Genomic DNA, 9,573 nt, shown 5'->3' with positions numbered 1-9,573 from the left:
TTAAAATATGAAGTCTTCTGTAGGGATGACCGAAAAAGGCAGAACATTTTTGCAGTTCAAAAATTAAAACCATATCCTGGTTCATTAGCTGAGATGGGAACTCACACGTTTTAGCCTACAATCCTATTCACAGATGCGTAAGTGTCTAATATTTCACACCTTTGTAATGGCTCTTGTAAAAAAATTTTTTAAAAAGAAAAGAAAAACGAAAAAAAAAAAAAACCTGACTTCAATTATTTTACTGCTTGTGGAGAAGGGGAGATCTTTTGAAGAATGGCAATCAGGCCTTCTGGCTTGCTTTGAAAATGCCTCCAGGCTTTGAATTGCCAGGTGTGTTGGACTCTAGACCAGATTCGCACCAGGGACAGCGAAAGGCTAAGAGGCACCGTTGAGCACATTCCTCAGCTGTGGTTTCTGAGCCAACCACGTCGCCTTCCTTCCTGCGAAACACCTGAGATCCTTGGTCTCTCTTTAAATCCCTCACCATATTACTCTGCCCCATCTGTCTCCCCCCCAAGAAACCTACTCCCAAGGCAGACAAATCTCATTACCTTGTCCCAGGCCACTGTCATTCCTACCTCTACATCCCCGGTCAGCACTGTCCCCTGCCTGGAGCATCCTCCTCTAGTGCCCTCACATGGCTACGACCCCAGCTCCATATAATCCCCTTCCCCTCTTCTTGGCCCAGCTCTGCATTATAAGGACTGGGCTGTTTTATGACTTGATTGTGAAGTTAATCATGTCTCTCCCACCGCTGTGAAACCTTGAACTCAACTCTCTGCCGTCCTCGTAAATGCACAGGTGTGTTAGCCTTGAGTTCATTGCCCTCACCTGTTCCTCCAGCTGGTCACTAACCATTCCACAGCCTGAGCATCAGCCTTACCTCTGCCATATACAAGTGTGGCCTTGGACAAAGGACTTCACTTCTGCAGGCCTCAGTTTCAACCAAAGACTGTTGAGGCGATTAAATGAGCTAATAGACGTGAAGTGCTTAGAGCTGGGCTTGGCAAACACTCGGCACACAGTGCTACTCATCATTGTCGGTAGCCTCCTTGCTCCTCATCACAAATCCTGCCTTCCAGCAAACTTCTGGCTGATCATTCTCGCTTTTCCAACCAACCTGTCTTTGCTCCTAGAGTCTATGGCAACCTCGCATTCCCTCCGGCCTCACTGCAATGCTATGTTCTCCAAAATCCAGTCCCAGACTCAGCCCTACCAATCTGTCCAGTCCCTCAACTCCCTCAGTACTTTGTCGTATCTCTCTGATGATTCTCAGTACCATCTGCTGTGTATCACAGTTTGGAACAAGAATGGAGATTAGTGACTACATCTTGATACCCACTCCCCGCTGGTAGCAAATACTTCATGTTCGTTCTATATCATCCAGTTTCCCTGGAATATCCTAGCTTAGACCAACACAGTGCAAGTAGAATTGAAAGATGTTGCTTCTGGGTTGAGGATGGAAAGCTAGTGCATGTCATCCACTTTCCCTTTCCTCGCTCAGAAACCTTGGATGTCATATGTCCCAGCAAGCACCACTACAGATGGTGAGCTTCCATCTTTGTGGGTCCCTGAGTGACCATGTGGAGCTGCCAACCCCTGAGAAGCCTTACTGGATGCGTTGCCTGGGCAAGAAATAAATCCTTGTGGTATTCAAGTTTGGGAACTGGAAGACTGGAGGTGGGTGTTCAGCCTAGCAGTTAGGGGCACCTGCGTCTCACATCAGAGTGCCTGGGTTTGAGACTTGCCTCTCGCTCCTGATTAAATGTTTCTGCAAATGCTAGACTCTGAGAGGCAGCGATGATAGTCAAGGAATTAGATTACTACCACCTCCATGGGAGGCCTGGACTGAGCTCCCCACTCCCAGCTTCTGCCTCATCCAGCCCAGCCCTGGCCATTGCTGGCATCTGGGCAATGACCCAGCAGATGGGAGCTCTCCCTCTCCCTCTCCCTCTCCCTCTCCCTCTCCCTCTCCCTCTCCCTCTCCCTCTCCCTCTCCCTGGCTCTTTTTCTCTCATTAAAAAAAAAGTGAGTAATTTGCAGACTGTTGTTACTTTAGCATAGCCTAGCTTATCCTGACTTCTACATTGCCCACCTCTTCAGTACCTAGTATAAAGAATTTAACACATAGGGAGTATTTAATATTCAAACACGGAGTGGATAATTACTCCACTCAGCAAAAAGAGTAAGGAAATAATTTTATGAGCATGTCTAATAGTTCACGATGCCCAATGCAATTTAAATTTTGACTCTTTCCCTGGAACATACACCCTTTGAGGTGTGTGCCTAGTTCTCCCTGGCAGTTGATGGTCAGCCTCAGCTCCTCAGGAGTCTACTCCATCTGAGAGCACACTTTGCTGGTAAGGGCTCCAGAGATGGTTGATTCCCCAGGAGTTACTTCCGACTCCACACCGTGTCTAGTGACAGGGTAGTTGTGCCCTGCAGTGGCCGTCCAGGATCCAGACACCACAGGTCTTTGGTTGAGACGGAGGACAAAGGAAATAAAGCTGTTTTTCAATGTTTTAGTCCCTATCGCATTAGTTAATATTTTGTCAGGATTTCTGCTAGGCAGCTTATATTGTAAACATTCATCTTCCAAAGATGACAATGTAAGCAATAGATTTCTGAAAATAAAGTTCTGAAAAGAACTTGACTTTTCACTCCTTTGCCCATTCTAGATATTCTGATTTCCATCAGATGAGTGGAGAGCTGACTCTGTTCCCAATTTGGTTTTCTTCGTCTTCATCCCAGATGGAAGACTCAAGGCGAGGTAACTTCTCCCTCCGACAGAGAACTTCCACCGGTCCCACTCAGTTGGGAATCTGAAGATCCAGGTTCAAGTCCCATACCCATCCCTTCTGTCTTGGTTACCATCTGTAAGAAGGGCAAGGGGAGCTCTTCCTCTCTCTTTCCTTCCCCCATAGGAGTGTTGTAGTAAAGATTAAATGAGATACAATGGGAAAGTGCTTTAAAACAAGTAGACATGAACATTTGCCTCTGAATTCTTAATACTTCAGAAACATTGTGAAAAAGATAAATCTATTTTGGTTCAAAAAAATCCAAATCCATGCACGCCAGGGGTCTTCAAAAAATTCATGAAAATGTGCATTGTGACAAAACTGTGCACAGATTTCAAAAGCCCCAGTACCAAACTGAAGTTTCCTTTAAATTCCGGTTTTCCGTGAACTTAGTGGAGTGCTCTTTTAAAAGCCCCTAATCCCTAAGCCGCTAATCCAAATTTCTCCCTCTGGGGACGTTCACCTGCATCTGAGCATGGGGTCTAGCTCCTGTGGAGAAGGTAACATTCAAAGAGCCAGCCCTCACGCTCCCCTCTCCAGGCAGGGTCACAGAGTGTTGACAGAAAGATTGGCATGCCTACAGCATTTCGGCAACTCAGTTCGGCAGCAGAGCAGACTTTGAAGTTTCCCTTCTGACTGGGTCCAGGTAAGAAGCTAAGAGGGCTAAGAGGAGACAGACATGGTCAACTCAGCTGGGGAAAGTTCTCCACCCTGGGCTAATACTCTCACCCAAGATCCCATCCAGCCAAGGTCATGCAACCTCAAAAAAAAAAAAAAAAAAAAAAAGCCAAAGTTCTTTAAATGGTTAAAGAACAAGACATTTCTGGGGCGAGATGAACCCATTGCACTGCACTCCTTCCAGAATGTCAGAACCTCACACTGAGTATCCGGAGACTTAGGAAGTCACCATCACCGTGACTTGGAGTGTTCCCCAGCGGAGATGGGGCCAGAGGATCCGGGCATCTCTCAGCTGCTCTCATTGTTCCAACTGCTCTCAGAGGCTTGAACTGCCAGTTTGCACTGTGGGACTTGCTCGGGAGAGGACAGAGAGCTCAGAGCTACCAGGGCCACCAGGAGGTCGGACTGCCCCGGGCACAAAGTGGGCAAGGTCAGGACATCCCAGGTGGGGAATCAGCCTGGAGAGATGGGCGTCTTCCGGTCACTACTTAAAATGCAGCAGGGAAGCAAAGCTGGTCTCTTGAGCCGGGTGGGAGCCAAGGCCGGTAATTAAGAGGTAAGTGACACTGGAGCCAGTGGGCTGGGAATTCACTAAGCAGATGGTGGAGGTGGAAGTGCAATTGTTCCCCAGCCAAGTGCCCTTGTGCACAGATGACATTGTTGGGTACATGTCTTACCAAGGGCTCCAGCTCTTAGACACAGCAATGTCACTGTCCTGCCTCCTGCTGCGTGGAGACATGCCACACCACACCCACTCCAACACTTCCCCAGTGCCCATCTTAGCCAGAGGCCTTGGCTTTGGGGACATTTTATTCTCCTGCTTAACCTTTGAGATTGTTTTGAATGGGCTTGGGAAGTAATGCAGAATTAGACAATGAGAAAGTTCTGGGTGTGTTCCCAGCTTCATGCTCGGCTGGCTCCTGCTCCGTATCTCCATATTTCAGAAAGTCCTATGGCTCATTCCCTGGCCCTCCCCTCCTCCAGGTATCTCCACATTTCAGAAAGTCCTATGGCTCATTCCCTGGCCCTCCCCTCCTCCAGGTATCTCCATATTTCAGAAAGTCCTATGGCTCATTCCCTGGCCCTCCCCTCCTCCAGGTTATATGCAGCCCAATGGCTCCAGGCACTATCTATGCATTCCCTAAATGTGTATCCTCAACTTACTTAGCCTTGGGCTGTATTTCTGCTCTCTGACACCCATGCTTGGATGTCAAATAGATAGCTCAAGCTTACTTACTGTTTTCCTCTCCCCCAAGTCCATTTGCACATCTACTATGAAACCATTACCCCCATAGATGTGTCAGGATATCCACTCAATTGCTCAAATAGAAAATCCAAGAATTATCTTCGCTTCTGCCCCTACTCTCAAGACCTTGTCCAATTCATCAGTAAATTAAAACAAACTGCAGCATCTACTGCCTCCCACTATTTCCTCTGCTCTGTCTCTCAAGCTCGTTGTGAATCCTATCCCCAGAAATTCATGGATGCAACCTTTTCTTTCAGAAATTCATGGATGCAACCTTTTCTATATAATTCCAGAGGTTGTATAGACTTAAACATTGGGGGAGGAGCTGTCAGTAGATTCCAGGCTAAGAACCCAGGTACCTGGGTCATTGACTATTATAAATGAGTATTTATATCTGTTTAACAATTTTAGATGTTAGGCTACTTAGGGACAGGGATCCTTCATGTAATTATCTCGGTAGGGCACCTGGCACAGTGCCTCCTATAGCTAATCCCTTAATTAAGTCTTTTTGAATATCATATGGGGAAGAAAATTAACCATCCCACCTAACAAATATTTATTGAACATGTAGCATGTGCAATGTCCTGTGCTTGTTGTTATGGGGAAACACAAAGACTTAGATGAAACGTACAAAGAAAGTTCATCAACAACACAATGGATGGCATGGACAGGATGGGGATGCAGGGTTCTCACCTCAGGTTCTGGCGTTAGCAAAGATGGAGAGGTGGACCAGGAGAAGATGAGTTTATTGAGAAGGAAGGAAAGCCAGCCTGGCCAGAAGAGAGGGCTTAGAAGGGCTCCAGGGAGCCAAGGTTGAGAGGCGAAGAGGCGAAAACAACATGTAGGTGACACATTCCCATGGCTGAGTTGGCAAGAAGGGTCATTTGGCACCATTCAAAACTCTCTAAGACAGTGGAAGACATTGAGCAGCCTCACTATGTTCGTGCTGGAAGATAGAAAGTACAAAATGAGTTGGACCAAGACCTCGGGGGGGGGGGGGGGGAGGCAGCATTGGGTGACGGTGATTTAAGCCACTGTTTGCAATACAGCATCCCATATCAGAGCAGCGGTTTGAGTCCTGGCTGCTCTGCTTCTGATCCAGCTCCCTGCTAATGTGCCTGGGAAAGCAGAGGAAGATGGATCCAGTACTTGACCCCATGCCACCCATGTAGGAGACACAGATGGAGGTCCTGGCTCCTGGCTTCAGCCTAGCTCAGTCCTGGCTGTTGTAGCCTCTTGGAGAGTGAACCAGCGGATGGAACACCTCTCTCTCTCTCTCTCTCTCTCTCTCTCTCTCTCTCTGAAATGTAAACATTTGTATTTCACGGGTGTGTGTTTCAGGGGCGTGTCATTGCTTCTTAGCCTGACTATAAGCCTTCTTGAGGGTGACTATAATCACAACAGCTACTATTATTGCAGTAGTTAAGAGCTTACAGGACACTTTAACAGGTATTATCTTACTTAATCTTTTAAACCTCCCTGTGAAAGAGCTGTTATGAAAGAGCTCTGTCTGCAGTGAGTAGGTTCAGATTTGGAGACAAAAGGGAGCGGTGACTCCAGTTACTGAGCACCAACCAGGTACCTGGGTTTGTCAAACACTTATCTCTTGTTCTTCACCAAAAAGTCACAGAACAGCATGGATATTGCTGATCTACAGGTTCAGACGCTGAGGTTCCAAGAAGTTCAATAAGAGAGGTCTCCAAAGAGCTCACAGAAAATGTGTGTTATCAAACAACCACATGTGGGTTCCACATTTTTTTTGCACCAGGATAAATTTATCTCCTGATTCCACTTTCCACGAACATTGTGAAGCTCCCTCATGACTTGCTGATGAAGAAATAGGCAGTAAGACCTGCTTTGGGCATGGGGTGGGTCCCCTTACCACTGGCAACAGGCACAGTGCTCAGTCCCTGGCAGACATTTAGTACACGCAGCCCGAGTCAGTGGTTTGATGGGCGGCAGGATTGCAGTGGGACATATTGGCATGGGGGCCATCCGCTACACAGAACACAGAACTCTCCAGAGCCACCATGACTCCAGAAATGGCTCCTGCAAGAGAGAATGCTGGGAAACTTGAGCAAAAATAATTGCACATTTATCACTGCCTTTCACCTGGGGTTGCCTAACATCCCAGAGATAAAGTCCACTAGTATTTTCGTTTAGCCCCTCTGAACATCTTGCTCACCCGTGTCTGTCTCTGGTTTAATGGGCCCACAGTTCCAGTTCTCTGTTCTGATGGCTGTGCACCCTGCACCCCAAAGACAAGAGAAGAGGAAAGTCTCAGAGTATTCAAAGTAGACCACGGGTAGACTTCTGGATGCCAGTCTTGTGAGTAGCAAGTGCAAGAGTGGCTGTTTCCAAAAAAGCTGGAGAATTTTGATGCCATATCTGAGGTAAAGAGTCTTAGGAAATTGAATTCAGAAACAGACTATATTCTTTTGCATAGGCAAGTTTCATTTAAGACTCTCAACTGAATATAATCTCGTCCACTCCACCTATGTTCCTATTTCCTGCTGCCTCCCTCTGCTATACACAAGTTAATGGAATCTGAGGATGAAAGCAGTTCTGTGGTCCTACAAGAAGCTGGGCTTGAGATGGGTATTGACTGAGATGGCCTCGGGGCTAACTCACAGCACCACGGACCCAGAGCACCTAGCACACGAAATCTGCTAGGTGAATTTGCTCAAGTTGAACTGAAGCAAAACGGTGCTTAGCAGAGTGTGACATGTGATTCCCTGGTCACAGACTTTGTCATCTGTAGGAAAGAATAAAGATACGACAAGGCTTCTCTATTCCAAGATCAGGTGGCCACTCCAGGACATGAGAATCCGTCACCCAAGCCATTTCCAGTTGTCCAGTTGGAAATATTTCTTTCTACAAAAAAACCTCTCAAATATGGTTAGCTTGGCCCTAAAAGAAACTGGCAACTTTTATTTTTTTCTTTTCATTTAGAAATAGGGGCCTGGAGGTTGGGGAACAGGGACAGAGAGAATATTTTGAAAGCAGTCATCAAGGAAACTCAGCCAGGACTAAAGACACAAGCCAACCCAATTACCCACCATCTGTTCCATGGGCGAGGGGTGGTTATTTAGTGATCAGAACAGACCCCATGGTTCCTGGCCTGGGCACTTCGTGGAGACTCCTTTGTGCTCTGCAGCCAGTGCCTTTGTCTCTCAGATAACAGTTTGCTGGTGTGTCAAACAGAGGTGAAACGGCCATGCCCTGTGCACGCGAGGACAGTGCACTTGCCGTGCAGAATGGGCAGCAATGCGACTCCAGCGTCTTTTGGCTTAATTAGCATTTGCTACATATTTGGTGAATCTGCTGGTGAAAAGGGCCACAGTTAGCAGCAGAAATCTTATTATTATGGGTGATGACTCAACTCTTTGCCCAAGCTCTGTGCTGCTACATTTTGAAATCCCCACTGCGATTTCAAAGGCAAGGTTGATCTCTTCTACATGTGTGCATGGGGAAAACAGCTTCCCAGAGGAACCACTAGAGGCTCTTGCTGCCTTAGGGAGACACACTTAGAAATTGCTAACACAAATAAACACAGAGATGGAGCTTCAGGAAAACTCTCCATGAACTATTTATGGCTGTTGGTTTCCACACAACTAGACAATTCTCAGTTATGTGCTCAAATAAGGAACTAATAGCTCAGAGATGGATGTGGATGTCAGCAAAAAGATACTTGGCTACGTCTCTGGTCATGCACGCATTTACTGAGCAACTACTAGGTACCAGGTAGTGCTCCAAGTCCTGGGGAGTCGCAGCTGATGAGGAAAGGGGACTGACCCTTTGGGAATTCATAGTCTAGTAGGAGAAACGAACAGAAAAATAATCACAGCGCTCTCTCCTCCAGCTGCCCAAGATACTGAAAGGAAAGAAGGCCAAGGGAGGAAGGTAGCCCAGGTCCCTGCTGTAGGAAAGCAGCAGGAGGCCAAGGAAGTGGTAAATATCCTGTCTGAGAAAAGGCCTAAGAACTTTGGCATTGCACAGGACACCCAGCCCAGGAGGGACCTCCTACGTTTTGTCAAACAGCCCCAGTACATCCAGTGCCTCCACCTATTAACCAGTTCACCCAGGCCCCGGATGAGGAGAGCTACTCAACTGCCGAAGCTGGCCCACTAGTACAAGCCAGAGATGAAACGAGAAAAGAAGCAGAGGCTGTTGGCCAGACCGAGAAGAAAGCTGTTGGCCAAGCGGACGTCCCCAGCAAGAGCCGGCCTGCCCTCTGGGAGCATCAGGAGGCTCAGCTGGTGGTGATTGTGCCTGATGTGGATCCCACGAGCTGGCCGTCTCCTTGCCTTGCCGTCATACGACGGGGGTCCCTTACGGCATCAGCAAGGGAAAGGCCAGGCTGGGGTACCTGGTCCGCAGAAAGACCCGCACCACTATCACCCTCCTGCAGGGGGACTCAGAAAGCAAAGGAGTTCTGGATAAGCTGTGGAAGCCATCCTGACCATCCACAGTGACAGACAGACAAAGAGAGTCCCCGCCACGGGGGAGGCTTCAATAGAGGTCCCAAATCTGTGGTTCGCATTGCCAAGCAGGAAAAGGCTAAGGGTGAAGAATTTGCCACAAAGCTGGGATAAAAATGCATTGTTGCATTCCCTGTACATAACAATAAAGATTCTTCTCCAAGAAAACAGTCACAGTGCACGATGGTAAAGCAACAGAGGCACATGACATTTGTCTGGGACCATGGAAGAGGAAATGCTGGTATTTCCACACTAGTGAAATCCCACTGACAAGAGTCCAGTTGGTACGGGTCCCCAGCATCAGCTGGGTGGCAGCCAGGCCCCTTTCCTGCAGCCCTGGACCCATGGAATTGGCAAACCAAGCGAACAT

At 47.6% G+C, this 9,573-nt stretch overlaps 1 pseudogene; it reads left to right on the top strand.

Moving 5' to 3' along the window:
• Positions 1-1,141: 1,141 nt before the first annotated feature.
• LOC133763930 (large ribosomal subunit protein eL8-like) lies at positions 1,142-9,317 on the top strand (annotated as a pseudogene).
• The last annotated feature ends 256 nt before the right edge of the window (positions 9,318-9,573 follow it).

Source organism: Lepus europaeus, chromosome 7, assembly GCF_033115175.1.
Source record: "Lepus europaeus isolate LE1 chromosome 7, mLepTim1.pri, whole genome shotgun sequence".
Lineage (NCBI taxonomy): Eukaryota > Metazoa > Chordata > Mammalia > Lagomorpha > Leporidae > Lepus > Lepus europaeus.
The sequence above is the reverse complement of the archived record's forward strand: the minus strand, read 5'-3'. Positions and strand labels throughout refer to the sequence as shown.